Source organism: Triticum aestivum, chromosome 5D (genome assembly GCF_018294505.1).
Source record: "Triticum aestivum cultivar Chinese Spring chromosome 5D, IWGSC CS RefSeq v2.1, whole genome shotgun sequence".
Classification (NCBI taxonomy): Eukaryota; Viridiplantae; Streptophyta; class Magnoliopsida; order Poales; family Poaceae; genus Triticum; species Triticum aestivum.
In genome coordinates, this window is record NC_057808.1 from 323,355,175 (window position 1) to 323,376,489 (window position 21,315).

Genomic DNA, 21,315 nt, shown 5'->3' on the forward strand with positions numbered 1-21,315 from the left:
ATTATAGAACTAAACCTGACTTGTGCACTGTAGCAAACAGGAACCAATTACGGTAGCGAACCCGAAATTACTTGTTGTATTGATTTTTTAAAAGTATAATTTCTTTGAATGTGCATCTTTAAAAGAGTGCGCACATTTTTTGAATTCATGAAAAAAATAGAGACAGGAACACTTTTTGAATATGTGAACAAATTTTTTTCAAAAGTCAGAAATTGTTTTTGAGATAACGCGAACCAATTTTGAATTTGTGAACAAATTATGAAATTCTGAACATATTTGAAACTGCGAACATTTTTCGAATTTGTGTACAAATTATGAAATTCCAATGAAATTTGTAACCGCAAATATTTTTTGAATTTGTGAACAAATTATGAAATTCCAAAAAAATAAAACCACGATTTTTTGTTGATTTGCGAACAAAAATTGAAAAATGGAACATTTTGTGATATTGCGAACAAAAATTCAATCCGCGAACATTTTTTGAATTGGTGAACAAAAATATTAAAAATGGAATATTTCATGAAAGTACGAACAAAATTTTAACGCCACAAACATTTTTTGAAATTCTTGAACATTTTCTAAATTTCTAACCCAATTTTGAAAACGTGAACATTTTTTGAAAATGCAAACATTTTTTGGAAAATCCGAACAATTTTCGAAAAATCGGAACAAATGTGAAATTTTAAAAAATATGTGAAAATTTGAACAAATTTGAAAACGCGAACATTTTTTGGAAAACGTGAACAGATTTTTAAATATGGGAACGAACGTGAAATTCCAAAACTTTTAAAAAATTTGAACAATTTGTAAAACATGAACGTTTTTTGAAAATCACAAACAAAATTTGAAACTCCGAACAGATTTTGAAACACAAACAAATTTTCTACATCTTTTAAAAGAACGAAATATTTTTTGATACCTGAACAAAAAAAATCAAACATCTAAAAAAAGCCGAATAAAAGTATTGAATATATTGAACTTCTTTTGAAATTGTGATATTCCTAAAAAATAAATAAAAGAAAGAAACAAGAAAATGAAAACGAAAACCAAAAAAATGAAAGGAAGAAACAAATAATAAATGACCTCTTTGCATGTTTAAAACACTAGTGTTGTTAAGCTCGAGTGGCTAGCAACGCATCTCCAAGAGTGGGAGGTTTTGAGGTTCGAATCCTTGCTCTTTTCATTTTTTTTTGAGCGATTTTCCCTGTATTGCATCCAACATGGGCTGGGCCACGAACGGTCGATGGGTGGAGCCCCAAATGGGTCGCCCCAGCCGCACGGAAGGCCATGTTATTTTTTCTGTTTCCTGTTCTCGTGTTTTGCTTTATTTGTGTACTTTTCTATATAATTTAAAATAAAATATTATATATATACATATATATATTGTTACTATTCATCATCCAGGGTGCAGAATAAGTTATTTATTCACCTGAGGTAATCTTACGATCATTTCATAAATAAATTACATTTTAAATACAAATAGTTACATTCATATTGATTTACTGCATAAAAGTTGGCATAACAAAAAATATAAGTCAAAAATTGCATTTTATGTATATTTTGCACTATGTTTTTACATTTGTAATTTTACGTAACATAAAAAATATTTACGACAATTATAGGTTTTCTTACATTCTCTTTTTTATGTCTAAAATAAGACAAAATTTACGAAACATAAAATTGCGGTGTATAGATGATAAAATAGAGGTGGATAAAGAATAACTATTCCGCACCCAGGGTGACAAATAGTCAAGGGATAAAAGCGCGAACCCAATTGTAATCCCTTGACTATTTGTCACCTGGGTGGAATAACCCCAGCCGTCCCTCGAACCAGACGCCACAGCTACGCGAGAATAAAAGCGCGAACGTAAATTTACCTCATGAATCGTAAAGTTACATCATGGGACCCCACGTAAAAAGAACACCGCGAGATAAATTTACCTCGTCTCTACTTCGAATCAGGAGAAAACCAACTCCATGGATCGTGGGAGGGCTCCGCCGTTTTCCACGCCTCTCCTGCAGTCCACCAGCTCTACCCCTGATTTGTCCATCGTGCAGCATGACGGTTCCCCGTAGACCAGCGGAGCGGTTCGCTCTATCCGGTGGCCCGGAGCCGGCTCCGGTGGCTTTGCAGAAGGGAAGATGTCGTCTAGCCGGCGGGGTCCAGCTAAACTGAAGCAGCGGCGCCAAGTTGGGCCGCGATCTCAGCGCCAGGGCGGCGCTCGGCGCATCGACGCACTCCGCGAGCTCGAGCCATTTTCATGTCTCTCCTCTCCCATCCTCACCTCCATGATTGGATCTGGATCCAAAGATTCCATCGGCTGCCGTTGAGTCGTCATGGTCTAGGTATGATCGACCTCCTCTTCAAGTTTGGTCAATGGTTCCTACTTCATGCGCCCATGAGCTCCAGCGCCGCCCCTTCCTCTCTTGAATATGGTCACCTGGGCACATCCCCCCTGGTGACATCCCTACCTATTTTTTCTATACTGAAGTTATTTTGTTTTGACAAGAGTGAGTCAGAATTTGTGTGTTGTGAGTTTGGCATCTAAATGGGGGTGGTAAGTTGTGATGGGACAGTGAATCACTTTGCCTGTTGTAATGCGAGCAGAACGAAATGACCATGTTATGATAAATAAAATTCTTATGCTAAGGTCTTACAATGTTAGAACAAGTCGATGCATTATCTTTCTGAAATCAGCAGCAAAAGTATCAGTAGCTCATTTTGTTGTGGGGAGCAGAGCTTAATAGTCAATTAGTTTTGTTTTTAGTGCTGCTTAGAAATTTTCATAACATGTGTGAAGGCTAATTTGATTCTCAGTTCGTACAGTCACCTTGTTCTATTTCAGTTCTGCATCCTACTCAGATTTTGAGTTTGCTTGGTTTGTTCAAAAACCAGATCAAATTTTTTCAAGTGAAGAGAGAAATTTATTGACATAGGAAAGTTATCCACTAACGCTCTTAATTTTGATACCTGCCATGTAGGAAAGTTCTCCCCCAAAACTTTGATTTCTCTGTATTTCCTGCGTGTGTTATGCAGTGGACAAGTGTGAAAAAGTTGTTGTCTATTTGACATGAAGAAGTTGAGGTAATGTGTTGCAAACATGATGTTTTCCTAACATCCAATTAATTTGGTTGCAGGACTCCATCACCACCACACAATCACATATGGAGGCTACTGACTAACTTATTTGTAGAATAAAGAGGCCAATATATTTAATCTTTTTAGGTATACTTTGGATTTAAGAAGAAGCTTAATCATTGTTATTTTATATATTTGATAGTTTTGACATAAACTCTCTCACATCTACTCAGTTGATTTGATTGGGAAGCTTAACGGTCTATGCGCTACTCCCTACCACTGTACAACAGTATTTTTGGCAGTGTACTATCCAATTCTTAGCATTCTTTTTTCTGGCAATAACAAACACGGGAAGCCTTATTTTGATTTCTGCAATGTTCAACATGTTCAACTGGCCAAGAGAAGGAATTCTTGTTCAACATGTTCTCAACATGTTGACTTGAGATGTTCTCTTTGAGAAATTATTGACACAGAGAAGTAATGACCTTTCTCCAGTTTTGCATATTAAGAACTATTGTTTGCTAATATCTCATCAATCTTCTTTGAGACAATTACAGTTTTGTAAATTTCCAAATTTATTGGAGAAAAGAGATCAAATTTTTCTTCTCATTCTCATGCAGCTTCAGATGTTTTACCCATCAGCTTTTGCTATAGGCTTTTGTACATGTTATCTTGCTTACAGCAAGATCTGCATCCTTGCATTGTAGATGGTAGTTGAACCAACTAATTCAGTATGAACTAATAGTGCAGGGGTTTCTACAGATGCAGCGCCACCAAGGAATGTGTTGCGAGGAAGCACGTGTGGAGTGGTGGTGCTGCAACACCAAGATGCTCGTGTCACCGACTAGAACAAGGCAACAAAAACAATCATATGCAGTCACTCGACCTGTCGATGCTTGCGCAAATTCAGAAGCTTAACTGAATCTGCCAATGCTAGAAGAAGATAGAATAACTCTGAATTTTTTTTATTTTTTTTGCGGGGAGAATAACTCTGAATTTGTATGCCATATATGGAACATGTCATTCTTCCGATTTTTGGTTATTCATCTGACAAAATATCTGGATGCAAATGAAATTTTTAACAAGGCCAAGATTTCACTGCCGTATTTTCATGACGTAGTGAATATTTTATCGGGGGTGCAATGCATTTACCATTTAAATTATTATGTCAATAAAATTGCTCCATGCGAGCGGTTGTCAAATTTCCTTGTAGAAGTACCACTGGAAGTTCATTCTTCTAATCTGTGTGTGCTTTCAGCAGATGATGATAGGCTTATCAATAAGTGTCTTGTTGAGTGTATCTAAGAAAAATAATGTTCAGTTATTTGTTTGGGAGTCCTCCTTTTGATTCTCCTCCAGCGTTTTGTAGCACTGTCTACTGGATCATCACGTCTTGTACTCAACCCATTAGCTGACCACACACAAAAATATACTTTGTGTTCAACTCATTAGCTCTAGACCACACACAAAAATATTCTTGTGAGTTGTTGTGAAGACATAAGTATTGCATTGATACACTGGGCTGCATGAGAACTACCCAAAAAGCACTTGAATTTCATTACATAACTAGGTCGGTTTACAATGAACAAACACGATCTGAGTTCGTCATACACAATCATACAGACAATAAATTCAGTAAGCTATTTGAGAAAGTAGCATCTAAATATTCAATATCTACAGACAAGACTATCTATCTGTAGTGACAAGACTATCTTTCTGTAGTGCAACACTCTCCCATCGATCTTGAGATGGACACTGTTCTGGCCTATCTGCAGACATTTGTAGTTCCAATTAGGGGTTGCAAAATCAACATCTGAATGACTGTAAAGTTTCTGCGAAGATGTATTTCCAGTTAGCCTTTGCAACATCCTCATCTGGATGACCATACAGTTTGAGCAATGATTTCTGAAAAAGTTCCAGAGCTTGGACAACTGTTACATGTACACGTATCATTGCAGCTCCTTGTGACTACTCTGTTCCTGTCATGGGAAGAGAACCTTGATATACAGAAACTGTAGATTTGTGGAAAGTCAGTGTTGTCGAAATTTTACTGTGATATTTTCATTCATCAAATAATGGTGCATGATAGCGGACAAGATAATAAGTCAATAAAGATGTGAGCAGGATCTCAACTACAAAAGATTAATTAGTTGTTTTTTTAGAGAAGATTAATTAGTTGTTGATACTATGCCATTCTATCCAAACCTATACAAAAGTAACAAATTCTTCCATTCTGTATTGCCCAAAGCCCCAAACAATCTAGGGAGTAGAATGCGCGTGAGAAAATGCACATCTGTCTTCGAGTTCCTTGCTACTTGCAAATAAAATGAAGGGGGCAATAATTTGCATAGAAATATTAAGAGAACTAGTAAACCCATAGCATCGACTTGTTGGCAGGATTTACCTTACGACCAAAATTTGAAGTCAGGACATGAATTTCTGAAACAAACAACTGCAAATGGTAGGTTTGCTCACCATGAAATCCCGAATGGAAAACAGTAACAAAACGTGAACCAAAAAAAAATCCTAGCTGGACTGAAGATTTAGCTAGCCACCGTACCCTGATGTCGAATCCCAATGGTGTGCTCCGCCCACCATATAACCACCCACAGCAGTGCCGAGGCCGGCCGGCGCTTGCTGATGCCACCTGTCGAGCCAGTCGCAGGCTCCCAAAGCTTCAAAACCTTTGGGTAAATGGCAAACAGTCTTAGAAATTCTCCTAGAAAGGAACAGCTTAAAGATTCACGTACACCTAAACCATGTACTTGCATGAGCACACAACTACTAAACACTCCTTAATCTGAATCGTGTTATTCATTTTCTATAGATGGACTAATAAACTCCAAAATACAACACTGTCCTTGTCCTATTCTTATATGCAAGTGCAACTAAACTGATTAATGTTTGCTAACAGGAAAAATTGCTTGCTTTATACTGAATCCCTGATTTGTTGGAACTACCGAAGAAACTAGTTGTGAGTTCCAATTAGGTAACTGCATAGTGCAGCTACCTACGCCAGCAGCTATGCCTGATTGTACTATATTCAAATCAAGCTAATTTCCTGGTGCACATGACCATCGTGAAGTGACTCATGCAACCAACTTTGATATAACAAACACAAGAGCAGTCGAACCCCAATCCTAACCAATCAGAACATAATTTTCTCGCCTGCGCACCATTGCCTCGCCTCCAAGTCCCTTGCATACATCTTCTTCTGCTCCTAGATTTCTTGGCAGAATTCCAATTCCTCGATTGCCTAATAAATTCACAAAACATAAAGCTAGCATCATCGATTAAAATCTTATCTTAAGAATAGCAAAAAATAGAAATCCTCGTAAAGTGAATATTCTTTAATTGAAGAAATATTGCTCGTACGTATGTGCAAATTTCGATTATAACATAAATATACAAATAGCATTGTCAGCTAGGTACAGACTGACTCTTTATGCACATCATTACTAACCTTCAATTAAGTCAGAACCATCATTTATTGCTAAAGGATGAAAAATTGAAAATTCGTGAAACTTAAACAAAAGCAAAATCAGTAGAGTATTCATATGTCCCGTGACAACCAAAAATTGATCTCAGCTAGATTGAAGTCTGATACTCTACTGTTGTTCCTTTCTCCGCAGCCTTGAGCTTCTCCTCTTCTTCTATGTCATCCACATGGCCTTCATCTCCTCCTTGAATTGATCCCACCGCCAGGAGTCCGTCTCGAGCGTTACCTCCATCACCCGAGCTCCTCATTTATCTTTCCTTTCCTTTCTTGGTCTGCTTCCTCTTCCCCTGCACTGCTCCCAAAAACCAATAAGCCTAACCCTAGAAATTCAGAAGTTCATGGAGGAGGATAGGGGAAGACAAGGAGGAGGGTGGTCTTATACCGCCGACAGTGGAGAGGGACGCCGGAGAAGATCGCTGTCACTGCCGAGCTTCGCCCAGATCTTGCATCCCCCACGGTGCCTCCGAGTCGTTGCCGCACGAGAGAGGAAAGGGTAATACTCCACACGCGAAAGAGGTAGTCCTCGCCGTTGGGCCATCCCTCCGGCGCCGTCGCTGGCTCGCTGCCGCTGCCTCCGCATTGACGAGATTTTTTATTTTTTGAGGGGAACCGCAATGGCGAGATGCGAGCAGCCGGAGGGAGAGAGAAACGGACCGGGGGAGTGGGCTAGTTTTTTTTTTCTTTGCCATCAGGGGTAGTGGACGACCCGTTTTCCATCAACGTAATATTCTGATCACAACATAAACTTCCTAGATTACACGCCTGAACTTCCCTCTATAGAAACCCGACCTTCGGGCTATCTTCGCAACCGTGTCTCCCCGCGCAATTTATTCTGCTTAGTCATGTTCTATATGATGTTAGTGTAATCTAGAAACGTTTTTTAGCATCGAAATACCGGTTTTAAATAGGAATCTCACTCTTTAGCGGATTTTGCTCTCGGGTTGGGATAAAATTACGTTTTTTTTTGTAATTTTACTGCCTGAGTTGTTCGACCTGAACTTCTCCCAGTGCTAGGTTGAACTTCCACCAACATTGCCCAAATGGGGCTTGCGATATACCGATGGAAAGCTATGGACCTCAGTATCATGACCCAAGTTATTTTTTGGCAAAATGTAAGCGGTTTAAGAGCAGTTTTGAAAACCGTTCTTTCTTCATACAAAAAACGTGAATCGTATTTTCAATCGCATTTCTAAATCGTTTACCGGAATGAGGCAAATAATATGGCGTTGTGAAGCTACTGTAAAACCGCTCCTTCCACATGTTGAAAGTTTTCTCTAATTCCCTATGGTTAAAGAGTAATTTGGAAAATCGTAAATTTCGCAAACCGAACAGCCGAGTTCGTATTTTCGATGTCATTTCTAAACGGCTAATCCAATTGAGGCAAATGATATGGCGTCGGAAAGCTTATGAAAATGCGCTACTTTCTCTTGTTGAAAGTTTTTTCTAATTTTGAACGGTTCAAAGTAATTTAGAAAACGGTACAAGTTCCACCGAGTAGGTATTTTCGAGCCAAAATTTTAACCTCACGTCCAAATGCAGCAAATGATATGGCGTTGGAAAGCTTGAGGAAATGCGGAACTTTTTGGTATATATTATTTCTTCCAATTCATTACGGTTTTATGTCAATTTTGAAAATGGCTAAAAACGTATTTTCGCCATAATTTCTACAAACTTTATCGGAATGAGGCAAATAATACATCGCTGAAAAGCTACGGAAAATGCGAAACTTTTTCATGTTGATGATTTTCTTTGATTCCTAGCCGTTTTCAAGTAATTTCGAAAATGGCGGGATCATTCGTTCTGCCTTTATTGCGAAACAGATTCTTCAAAAATGCACCGCGTGAAGACTTGAACTTCTCAGCATGTCTACTTGAACTTCACTCTGTTTTTCACGTGCTTTTTTTGCCCATAGCTCTCCATCCACTCACCGGAACACTCACCGGAGTTGAGCAAATGATATACCGATGCAAAGCTGATGTAAACACGCAACTTTCCCGTGTTGATCATTTTTTCATACTCGCGACAGTTTTAAAAGTTTTCATTCAGCGTAGTAATCGAACTTCCTGCTGTTTTCACGTTGAACTTCTGTGACGTATTTTCGTGTGTAATTCTCTAATCCATTCGCGAGTGTTACACAAATGATATTTATTCTGTACAAACCTCTCTCACAATAATTTTTTAACTTTCTCCCACCGAGTACTTGAACTTATAATAACAAAAAATTGGACTTTGCCTTTTAATTCATTTTTCTCATATTAAACACACACTATGTAGTACATGAAGTTTTTCTTTTTTTATAATTTGATTTTTTTTGTTTTTGAAATCAAATTGCTCCCAAATAATAACTGAACTTCTTCGTGGATTGAATGAATTATTTTAAAACACAAAAAACAATTTCTTTTTGTGTTTTTAACATGGAAATACAAGGTGAACCTCCCTCGCAAGAATTTTTGAACTGCCTCGGACAGAGCACTTGAACTTCTGTCAACAAAACCTTTTAAGCTTTTATTTTTCTATACTTTTTTCTCACCTGAAAATCATTCCTCGCAGTACTTGAACTTCTCGTTGTTTTCACTATGAACTTCTGTCACATTTTTGTGCATACGTTGAATTACACGCAATTGAAGGCCGGACGTCATTTTTTGTCATTTTTCAAACATGTAATTGGTGGTCGGATGTCCCGCAATATAAATTCTGAACCGTGCACGGAGGAGCACGTGAACTTCTTACAACAAACCTTTTAAGCCTTTTGTTTTCTATTCTTATATTCTTATATTCTTATCTGAAACGCATTTCATGTAGTAGTTGAACTTCCCGCTATTTTCACCTTGAACTTTTGTCACGTATTTTTTTCAACCTCTCTCAAAAAAAATTTGAACTTTCTTGGGCCAAACACTTGAACTTCTAGCAACAAAACTTTTAGCCTTTTCTTTTCCATTTTTTAATACAAAATGCACTCTGTGTAGTACGTGAACTTCTGGCAATTATGAATCTGAACTTCTCTTGGTTACGTGAAAATATCTGAGTTTTTATAGACATTAGACCGCTCTACCTTTTTTATTTGAACTTCATTTGTGTATTTTTAGAAATGTGAAAATTGGAGCGGTTTTTAGAAACATCGAACTTCTTTATTGTTTGAAATTGAACTTATTGGTTTTATTCTTTAGTAACTAGAAAAATCCGATTTTTCAAATAAATATCAAACTGCTCAGCTTTTTCCAATTGAACTTCTTGTTTTTTTTCTAGTAACGTGAAAATTTGAGTTTTTTTATATAAATTGAACTAGTCCGTTTTTTGAAATTGATCTCCTTGGTTTAATCTTTAGCAACCCTTTAGCAACTACGCTACCCTTTATCAATGAAAAAAACTAAATTTTTATAGACATCAAACCGCTCTATTTTTTCAATTTTTTGAACTTTTTTATTTATTAATTTCTAGAAATTGGAAAATTTGGAGTTTTTCTAGTAAATGTTGAACTTCTTCGTTATTTCAAACCAAACTTCTTGGTTTATTTGTTAGTAACGGGAAAAATTCAAGTTTTTGTAACAAATATTGAACTGCTCCGTTTTTTGAAATTGAACTTCTTGGTTTATTATTTAGTAACAAGGAAAATTTGGGTTCTTCATATACATTGAACTATTCTATTTTTTAAATTGAATTTCTTAGTTTTTCATTTTGGACTTCTTAGTGTTATTCATTTGTAATTGGAGAAAATCCTAGGTCTGTAATAAACATCATACAATTTTTGATTATTTTCGAACAGAACTTCTTGGGTTATTCGTTAGTAACGGAAGAAATTATGAGAAAAATCTGAATTTTTTATAGACATAGAACTTCAACATTTTTTAAATTCGAACTTCTTAGTTCTATTTGTTAATAAAAGAGAAAAAACTGTTTTTATAAACATTGAGCAACACCATTATTTGAATTTGGACTTCTAGTTTTTTTAGAACAACAAAAAATCCGTTTTTTGTATATTCTTTTGAAATGTTCCACTTTTTAGTTTGAACTTCTCATATTTTTTAACAAAGGGGAAATCCGTTTTTATTGAGATTTTTGAAGTACTTTTCTTTATTTGAACTTCTTGCTCAATTTTTTTAACTTCGAGAATTTTTAAATATCAACATCATCGTAAGTTTTTGTAAACCTCTATTTTTTAATGCGACCTTATGTCGCACTATTTCTCCAAATGTTGTAGGTTTATCCGAAAACAAATGAGCTTTAACCAAAATTATATTACCTTTTTGTGCGTGCACCTATGATGTGTTTTTTTCTTAATTCCATGTGTTTTGTTGTGTTTGTTTAACATTTTTTTCTTATAATGTATTGTCTCTACTTTTCTTATTAGCATGTCTGAACTTCTAGAATTATTTTTGAAACGGGGAAAATCGCTTTTTTATATAATCTTGTTGACTTGTTCTTTTTTTAATGTGTTTATTTTTCCTCATTTCGAATTTCCATGACCATAATCTTTGAACTTCGGTAGTTCTATCTTCTTTTTTGCGAACTAACCATGTTCCTCTAGTAATTCCATACTTTCGTTTGTTGTATGTTTTTTCATTTATTATCTCCTTGCTTTCCATTTCTTTTTTTGCTGAACAAACAATAATACATGAACTTAAAATAGATACTGAACATATTTGCAGCATATTTTTTTAATTGATCTATTTTTCTACAAAAAATGACCTTTTCTTTTGTTGTTGAACTGTTTCAATCTTTGCAATAGTACCGCTAGAGAATTTTGTCCCACGGGAATTACAACGAGAACCTTGAGAACATCAAATTCCAAGAAGAAACATATTTTTTTTCCTTTTGCACAAACGTACGAAGAATCATCACACTTCACAAAGGTCATTTGACCACAAGATCCACCATAATTAGGTGCTGCTGCTGCACACGCACACTTAGAGAGAAGCTAAGAGAGAGGGAGAGCAGCACATGGATAGAGAGCAGCAATAGCCTGTACTTAGAGAAAGAAACTACAATAGTAGGAAGAGAGCAGCAACAACGTCGCACCATTAGCATTACTAATATGCTATGTTTGGATGTTGATATTCAAGGCCTTGGAATTGAATTGGCCCCAATATCAAATCTCCCTGACTTTGATATTGACATTGACCCGAATTCTGGTGTTTGGATGCTCACAGAATTGACATCTGGAATTTGCATGAGAGGCGCAATTGCAAAGCTTGTTTGGATGGCCAGTGTGTACATTGGAATTGGTCATTTGTCATAGGATGAACATTGTACTTCGATGTAATTTTTTAATTTAAATCCTATGCATTATGTGAATATATTTTTGAATGTTTACATTTCAAGAATACAACCACAACACTCATACAATGGCAGCACTTGCAAAAAAAAGCATCACTTGCACAAAAAAGGACATCACTACTTATACAACAACAACATTTTCTTCCACAACCAAATACAACTATCCCGAGCTGCTCTTTGTGAGATAAGGTATGCCATCCCGAGAACTACACAATAATTAAGTAATTATGCATCAATTTGTACAACATATATCAATCAATCAAGAAAATGGATGTTCAGTCAAGCATCGAAAGGACCGAAAGCAAAATTTCTATCAACATCACACGTCTAACAGACCAATATCACACACAAACCACGTCAATTACTTTGGATCTACCTGATGGGGATCAAAGCTCAAATCGTCTGACCTGTAGAACATAATTGTTTTTTAGAACATCGGCACATAAGTGTGGGGGGTTTGAAGGGATTAGAGGATTGGGATTTCTGCATAGGAAAGGGAGGGGACAGGTGACGGCGGCCATGGGCTATAGGAAGTAGCAACCATGGGAGGAGAGGCTGCCGAGCCATCTGCCATGGGGAGCATGCGCGCGGTGGTGGGTCAGGCCAACGACGGCCACTGGGACGGGCGCGCAGGGAGGGAGAACGGGCTCGCAAGGAGGAAGACGGGCATGCGGAGAGAGAGGTAAGCACGTAGGGGAGGAGCGGATCAGCCGGAGAGATGGGAGAAGGAGGAGGACGGTGGAGAGGGGCTGACCAGCGCCGCCGGGAGCTCCCGCGTCGCGTCTCCGCTCGTCTCCTGTACCACACGTTTGGCCTGTTTCTTTTTTCTTGAGAGCGGGCGAAGCGGTAAGTCGAGCGAGCAATCCCGAATATCTCACGAAGTCGAGCTCCTGTGCTCTGAATTCGGAATAGCCAGGCGGGCTGCGAGAGTGGGCTAGCGAATATCACGGGCCAATTCAGCGAGTCAATTCTGTGACCATCCGAACAATGGCATTCGGGCTGCCCAATGCCAATATCAATTTTTAGGCCCCAATATCAACATCCAAACAGGGTGATAGAGAACAACAGCACGCGGGAGCACTAGTTGAGAGAAGGAACGCTCCACAACATTCACACTCAACATCAGCACGGTAGGCATCAGAAGTGGGCCGTTCACCAGCCAGAAGACGGGCAGGTCACACAGAGCAAAAGTAGCAGCAACCACAACATCTTCAATTCAGTCCAAGAAAGAAGAAACCTGAGGCAGTGGACTTGGGGATGCAGCGACGCTAGCCAGGAGACGGGGGTTGCGCTGGTGCGGGGACGCTCGCTTTTGGGCAGCGCCGCTCCGACGGGTTGGTGTGCCGCGGGTCGCTGGAGTCCAGTGGCATGGCGCGGAGGCGGTGGTCGGGGCAGGGACGGTGATGGCGCTGTGGGTGGGTGGCCAGGTCGGGGAGGGTGGTTGGAGTGGGGCGACAGCGAGTGCAGGAGCTGCGTAGGCGGCGGCGCGTGGGGATCCAAGGCCTCACCGCGCGCTGGGATCCCAGGAACGGCGGAGCGCGGGCGGCGGCGGCGCATGGGGGTCCCAGATTCGGCCATGGCGCCTGGGAATCCCGGGCTCGTCGGCGGCATGCGGGAATCCCGACTCGATGGCGGCGGCGGGTGGGGATCCCGGCTCGATGGCGGCGGTCGTGGGAATCGTGGGGGTCGAGGATCGGGAAGTTGTGGACGCACGGGTGGGATTTTCCCTTTTTTTTTCTTTGTTCGGTTCGCGTGGGTTTCTCAGATCCAGGAACATTTCCGTCGGCTCCTATTTATATATATATAGGGATTGACTATTCGTCACCTAAGTGAGGAATAGTTATTCTTCACCCCCTTCTATTTTACCACCAATGCATCGTAATTTTACGTTTCGTCAGTTTTGTCTTATTTCTGACGTAAAAAGAGTCCGTAAGAAAATATATAATCACCGTAAAAAATATTTTATATTATGTAAAATTACAAACGTAAAAACATATTGTAAAATATACATAAACTACAAAATATCTTGTCTTATGACCTATATTTTAATTTTCTTATACCAAATTTTACGTAGTGAATTAATAGAAATGTAACTATTTGAATTCCAAATGTAATTTAATTAGGAAGTGATCGTAAGATTACCTCAGGTGAAGAATAACTTATTCTGCACCCTGGGTGATGAATAGCATCACTATATATATATATAGAGAGAGAGAAATGTTGAACAAGTATTGAAAATGTTGAATAAGTATTAAAAATGTAAAACTTTATTTGAAAAATATTGAATAAGTATGAAAAAGTATTGAACGAGTATATGATAAATGTTGAACAAGTATTTGAAAATACTGAATAAGTATTAAAAATGTTGAACCAAATATTTGAAAAATATTGAATAAGTGCTAAAAATTGATGAACGAGTATTTAAAAAATGTTGAACAAGTATTTGAAAATGTTGCATAAGTATTAAAATATTGAACAACTATTTGAAGAATGATGAATAAGCGTTCGGACCATGTTGAATGTGTGTACACAAAATGTTGATCGCTTGCTAAAAATTGTTTTTGATATATACAAAAATGTACAGTGAGAAAACAAACACAAACAGAAGAAAAAACAAAAGTAAAACAAAAATGGAGAAGAAAAAGTAAAACCGAACAAAAAAGAAAAAGAAAAAAATCAGAGAACAAAAAATTATAGAAAAGAAACAAAAGAAAACAAGAAAAAAAAACCCGGAGAAAACCGGCTCACCTGGATTCAAGTAGGTCGCGCCCCCGCTATTTAACACGAAGAGTTGGTGGTCTTGATGGCTATCCGGGCTCGTTGCTTTCCTGGAGGTGCAAGGTTTGATCCCTTATTCTCCCAATGGTTCTTCCCTTGTTTTTAATAGTGCACAAAATGAGCCGGCCCGACTACTGTAGCCCTTTTCTTGAAGGCGAGATATAGTCACCACGCTTAGAATACAAGCCATTTTCTCGGCCTTTGGGTTTCTACTACGTGGCCCTTTTTGCAGGTTTTCAACTAATTTTACATTTGATTTAAAAACACACAAATATTTAACTAAGTTAAAATGAACATTTTTAATATTAAGATTTTAAAAAACTATGGTGAGATATTGTATTTATTTTCCTCCGAAATTCCTACAGATTGTTCCATTCTATAGGAATGTCATATGAATCATGTTGACTCTTTCTATTTTTCTAAAGAGTATTGTATTAATTTATAGTGATTTAGTATTTCAACATTCTTACGGATTTTTGTTCTTTTAAACATGGCCTAAACTGTGAAGGAGGCCAACAGACACATCCCCATGTGAGACGAGTCCGGGTATAATATTCTCGAATTTCTTGGCCCCAGCCACTTTGAGAGCAAGTACAATAGAGCCGAGTCAGCTGGCTATAAGAAATAAACCAGTATACTCTTGCTTAGTTGGAGGAAAAAAAAGTGGAGAGAGAAGGTAAGCGAGCTCTTGGTGAAGAGCCAGCTCTAGCACGTGCTCCTAGGCACTTTGTGAGAGTGAAAAGTGGGCCATATAATAAAAAAAAGTACACTCTTCTAATCAACTATTGTACATATTGGCTATAAGATGGGTTATAGATGACATGGCAATGACTTATAGCCAGCAGTTGGCTATACTATTAACCATGCTCTTCGTCGCCAAAGGAGAAACCTAACCACCTTGTACCTCTATGGATGTAGTTAAGAGATAATCCCAAGATAAACGAGGGTTCGATCTTCCCAAGTTAAATACCGACAATTAATACGATATAGTTTCTTGCATGGATCTTATTTCCTTCACTTTCTTTTGGCTAGGGAAAACTTATCTCCTCTAGGTTCTGTCGGCAACTCCGCGGGTTCGCCTCCTCTCTGCTTGACGATCCTTCGGCCGGTGGCGGCAAGGGGGATCTCGATGGCTTGGCTCCGAGTAGTAGTTTAGGTTAGGGAGTCTTGCAGGGACGGCGCTCACACTGATGGCAACACTTTTTTTTAGTTGGTCTTTCGGGCTCCGATTCTCCTCGAGTTCGTGTAGAGAGATTCAACAGAGCTTCAGTGTAGATTTTTGCCGTCTCCTTGGGGGGGGGGGGGAGTTAGGGTTTCTCGTCGTGTGTACGCGATGAAGAGATCTGGGGTTAGGCGCTTTGAGTCGATTCAAGGGTCCAGAGGCTCAACAGCGTTGATATTTAGGGGCGCTTGGGCAAAGACTTCTTGGCTGACATCGGAAAGGTCAGACCGGCTTCGGTAGCGAAGCGATGATCACTGGGCGTCGGCGACTCGTTCTGGCGACGGTAGCGGCTGTCTGGTAGTCCAGGGACCCATAGTTCCAAAGAAGTATAGAATGATATACGCCAGTAAGTTCACCAAAAATCTCGTGTGGGAAATTATGAGATGTTGCAACTTTTCCTTTTACTCCGACCCTCTCTGTTTTTCTTTTATTTACTAGCAAACATGTCCGTGCGTTGCACCAGGAGTATCATTCCTCATACACCCACTCGACGTCATCAGCAAATCCCATGAGATCTTTCAGGATGCTACACGACAAACAATATGATAAGTTGTGTTGCGCAAAAACATTAATGTGGGATGCTTTTTGAAATGTACTCAAGATGTTTCCAATTCATGAGACAACAAAAATAATCTAACCGATAAAGAAATAAACAAAAAAAATGAATATGCTTTTTAAATGATTGACATGCAAGATAATAGCATATTTGAAATCTGCATATTTTTCCGAGGAATTTTCATATATAGTATGTTAAATTTCGAGTTAGGATTTGAATCTGGCCGATAAAATAAAATAAAATATAAAGGTAGAAAAGTGGGGATAGTTTGGACTCAAACTTGGGTCTCCCTCGCAGAAGGCTGGGGCTCTAGCCAGTGGGCTAATGCGTCCCTGTTGTACATTACGTGTGTTGCAGCATGAGAAAAAAAAATCATTCCTCATACACCCACTCGACGACATCAATAAATCCCCTAAAATCTTTCAAGATGCTGCACAACAAACAATATGATAAGTGGTCTTGTGCAAAAATATAAATGTGGGATGCTTTTTGAAATGTACTCAAGCTGTTTCCAATTTATTAGACAACAAAAATAATCTACCCGATAAAAAAATAAACAAAAAGATGGAAAATGAATTTTTTTAAATGATTGAGATGCAAGATAATAGCATATTTGAAATCTGCATATTTTTCTAACCAATTTTCATATATATTATGTTAGATTTCGAGTTATGATTTGGAGAATATGGGTATTTTAAAAAGTATTTGAATCTGCCCAATAAAAGAAAATTTATATAAAAACGTAGAAAACGTGGGGGGTAGTGAGGACTCGAATCTGGGTCTCCCACGCAAATGGCTGTCTTTGTAGCGAGAGGGCTACTGCATCCCTGTTGTACATTAGCGAGTCACTTTTTTATAAGACATATCCTGGCGCAGTGACTTATGAGAAAACCAATCATTTCTTTCTCACTTATGGATGGCATAATGGGTAATTTGTGGCAACTTCGGGGGTGATTTTCGTGACGTACCACCAGATGCAATAGCCCCTTTATTATTATTACTAGCAAAACGGTCCGTAGGATTGCAAAGAGAAAAAAAAATCATAATCTCTAATGACTATGCCACATTTTACTGCATCACCGACATACACTAGCACTCTTATTTACGTGAAATCGTGAACTATTTTGGAAAATCATGAATGTTTATAAACCCGTCAACATAGTGGAATCGTGAATATTTTTCAAATTCATGAACATTTTTACAGATTTTTGAACATTTTCAAAAATCATGAACATTTTATACTATTTGCAAATATTGTTTTTTAGAATTGTGAACATGTTTTAAAACATTTTTCTTCAATACGCGAACATTTTTAGAATCGACGAACATTTTTTGGAAATTGGTGGAACGGTTTTTGAAATTTACAAACATTTGTTTTATTTAACGAATATTTTTTGCAACGCATTATCATTTTTTGAATCAGCAAACATTTATGAATCAAGAAACTAATTTGTAAGTCACGAACAGTTTTTTTAATTTTTACGATATTTTTCAATTCATGAATATTTTTTGAATTGGCGAAATTTTGTTCAATTGCATTAACATTTTTTAATACATGGTTTTTTCAAAAAACATGAACATTTTTCATTTCCCGAACATTTGTTTTCAAAATTGTGAACATTTATGAAATATGCAATTTAAAAAAAACCGTGAACAGTTTCTGAATCCACAAACATTTATGAATCATTAAACAGTTCTTTCAAAATTCTCAATTTTTAATTTTGGAAACTTTTTTAAGTCCCAAATTATTGAAAGTACAAAAAACAAAGATGGGAAAGTCAAATGAAATTAAAAGCAAAAACAGGCCGCCCGGACATGGGCAGGCCCAAACTGGTGCGTTGCGTCTTCTCCAAGCGCGCAGAGCGCAGTATAGAAGGATCCTAAAGCATGGGCCGGCCCAGGTGGTGGTTCCCCTGTGTGAAACTTTTTTTTATCAGTTATAGGTGGCCTCGGTGAGTAATATTTTACAACTTTAGGGGAAAATTTAGTTACGTACCGCCAGAAGCAATAATCCCATTATTATTAGATATAGAGGTGGAGATTTGAGAACTGTGCGTGCCTTACGTGGGACGGCCAAAATGACTCCATATCAGGTTTTTTGTTTGGTGTTGGACACATGCTAACTACATGACTACGATGGTCGCCCAACTCTTTCAAATGACTAAACAAATGTAAAATCACCACAGTCTTGTGAGGCTGAGGACAACATATCTGCTTCACAATGAGAGCACTTAAATAGCTCACATCCTCTCGTCTCTCAAGTCTCTCTAGCAAAATGATTGTGGCAACTAATGATAAGTTGTTGAGACATTGGAGATACACAAAGTGTAGCCACGGTGGCCTATGCAGTTCTTATTGGAGTGATTTCTGAATTCCGGACCATGCTTCTCAGCACATAGCGACCTAGTTTGTTCCGAAAAGACGCGGTGACCTCAACAAAAAGGTTTTCTTTCCAATTCTGGTTTTGGTATTACCTTCTGCAGTTTGACCTCAGTTTTCCCAACCCGGATGCGAAATTGTTTTAAACTTCCATCTGGTGGACAATCAATGTAACAATCCATGGAGATTAATAAAGGCCAAGGGATGATTCTCAAAAAATTGTGTTTGAAGTCCGAAAGAAGTACCGCCGCGCTGCGCACAATGTCTGAATGTTCTGACAACAAATACATGAAACGAAGGACCTTGTATGTTATCAATTGTTTTGTTCACTAGTAAATGCCCGTGCGTTGCCACGGGCAATAATACATGTACAAATTTTAGACGTGTCCATCTAATTGAATGACAAAGTTTAGTTGAGGATTATCTAACTCAATGTTGAGATGAAGTAGCGTACATCTGTACTGAGTTGAATTTAAGAAGAGCACACACATTTCTTTTCATTTAGCATATAACTATCCACTTCACATGAAATATTTGAAGTAAGCTTGCAAAAAATAGCATTGTTCATATTTAGATTAAAAGAATAAAAACTGTAATAACGTATTGATACAGAGTAAACAAAGCTATTTCACAATGTTGTAATAAAATTACACATATGCTTCTCCGACTAAAAAAAGTTTATCCCAATTCTCTTCACCAAATCACGCACGACTTGTGGAATATTTTCTACGCATTCATTGTCCTTGTACGACAGCAAGTGTACCAACACCTGATTCTGTAGGTCATAATCGTCCTGCACGTGCATTATGCTGTCATGCAAGGCTCATATCTAAAAGGACACATGAATGGTGAATGTAGAGTACTCACCAGGACAACTGGTAATCTATGTTCATGATCATGCCACGCGCGCATAAACTTTAAAACTAAAAACCCAGACAGATTGCTGGATAGGAGTAAATGTTTTTAGCAATATGATAGATGAAAATGGGGTAGTGCGAGCAGCCTAGCTTTATTATTTCCTTCCCTTCCGCTGAACTCGGGATTTTCTTGCTGCATGTGACGCGCCGCCTTAACTGCCCTGCAATCTCGGTGATTATCTTCCCTACATAGGGCAATCTCCACGATTATCTTCCCTACATAAACGTGATTGCTTCCCTCTGATTTATTTACCGATTGGCTAGCGTCATTATCGCATGCAAAAATATCGGGAGCAAGAAAATGGCCAGAGATGTCGCTCCGTTTTATTGTATCGTATACTTTTACTCTGAGTGGAAACATCCCATCCAGCGACAAATTTGGCGGGTCTATGGCGGATAAGACGAAATCACCAAGCAGTCCACTTTTTGAGTCTTTTGATATTCGTTTTGCTAGAAGGACAGCAAATGTTGATACTCATGACTGTGCGTGAGTGGCGCAGAAGCACGTTGGCTGGACCATAGCCCTCATTATCTTCAAGAGGAACCATATTTTCCTTGTTGCAAGAAGTGTCTTCTTGTTCTAACCATGGCACGTGAGGTATAGTTGTTGGAAATATGCCCTAGAGGCAATAATAAATGGTTATTATTATATTTCTTTGTTCATGATAATCGTCTATTGTTCATGCTATAATTGTGTTATCTGGAAATCGTAATACATGTGTGAATACATAGACCACAACGTGTCCCTAGTAAGCCTCTAGTTGACTAGCTCGTTGATCAACAGATAGTCATGGTTTCCTGACTATGGACATTGGATGTCGTTGATAACGGGATCACATCATTAGGAGAATGATGTGATGGACAAGACCCAATCCTAAGCATAGCATAAAAGATCGTGTAGTTTCGTTTTCTAGAGCTTTTCCAATGTCAGGTATCTATTCCTTAGACCATGAGATCGTGCAACTCCCGGATACCGTAGGAGTGCTTTGGGTGTGCCAAACGTCACAACGTAACTGGATGACTATAAAGGTGCACTACGGTTATCTCCGAAAGTGTCTGTTGGGTTGGCACGGATCGAGACTGGGATTTGTCACTCCGTGTGACGGAGAGGTATCTTTGGGCCCACTCGGTAATGCACATCATAATGAGCTCTATGTGACTAAGGCGTTAGTCACGGGATCATGCATTGCGGTACGAGTAAAGAGACTTGCCGGTAACGAGATTGAACAAGGTATTGGGATACCGACGATCGAATCTCGGGCAAGTAACATACCGATTGACAAAGGGAATTGCATACGGGATTGATTGAATCCTCGACACCGTGGTTCATCCGATGAGATCATCGTGGAACATGTGGGAGCCAACATGGGTATCCAGATCCCGCTGTTGGTTATTGACCGGAGAGGCGTCTCGGTCATGTCTGCATGTCTCCCGAACCCGTAGGGTCTACACACTTAAGGTTCGGTGACGCTAGGGTTGTAGAGATATGTGTATGCGGAAACCCAAAAGTTGTTCGGAGTCCCGGATGAGATCCCAGACGTCACGAGAGGTTCCGGAATGGTCCGGAGGTAAAGAATTATATATAGGAAGTCAAGTTTCGGCCACCGGGAA

The 21,315-nt window shown here is 38.6% G+C and overlaps 2 long non-coding RNA genes across 2 annotated transcripts; both read right to left on the bottom strand.

Moving 5' to 3' along the window:
- Positions 1-4,798: 4,798 nt before the first annotated feature.
- Positions 4,799-6,214, bottom strand: LOC123124775 (uncharacterized). The gene is made up of 2 exons (XR_006461227.1): positions 5,640-6,214; positions 4,799-5,058 (listed from the first exon to the last, which is right to left on the bottom strand). It is a non-coding gene; the product is annotated as an uncharacterized lncRNA (long non-coding RNA).
- Positions 6,215-6,551: 337 nt separating this feature from the next.
- LOC123124774 (uncharacterized) lies at positions 6,552-7,440 on the bottom strand. Its single transcript, XR_006461226.1, has 2 exons — positions 6,961-7,440; positions 6,552-6,870 (listed from the first exon to the last, which is right to left on the bottom strand). It is a non-coding gene; the product is annotated as an uncharacterized lncRNA (long non-coding RNA).
- Positions 7,441-21,315: the final 13,875 nt, after the last annotated feature.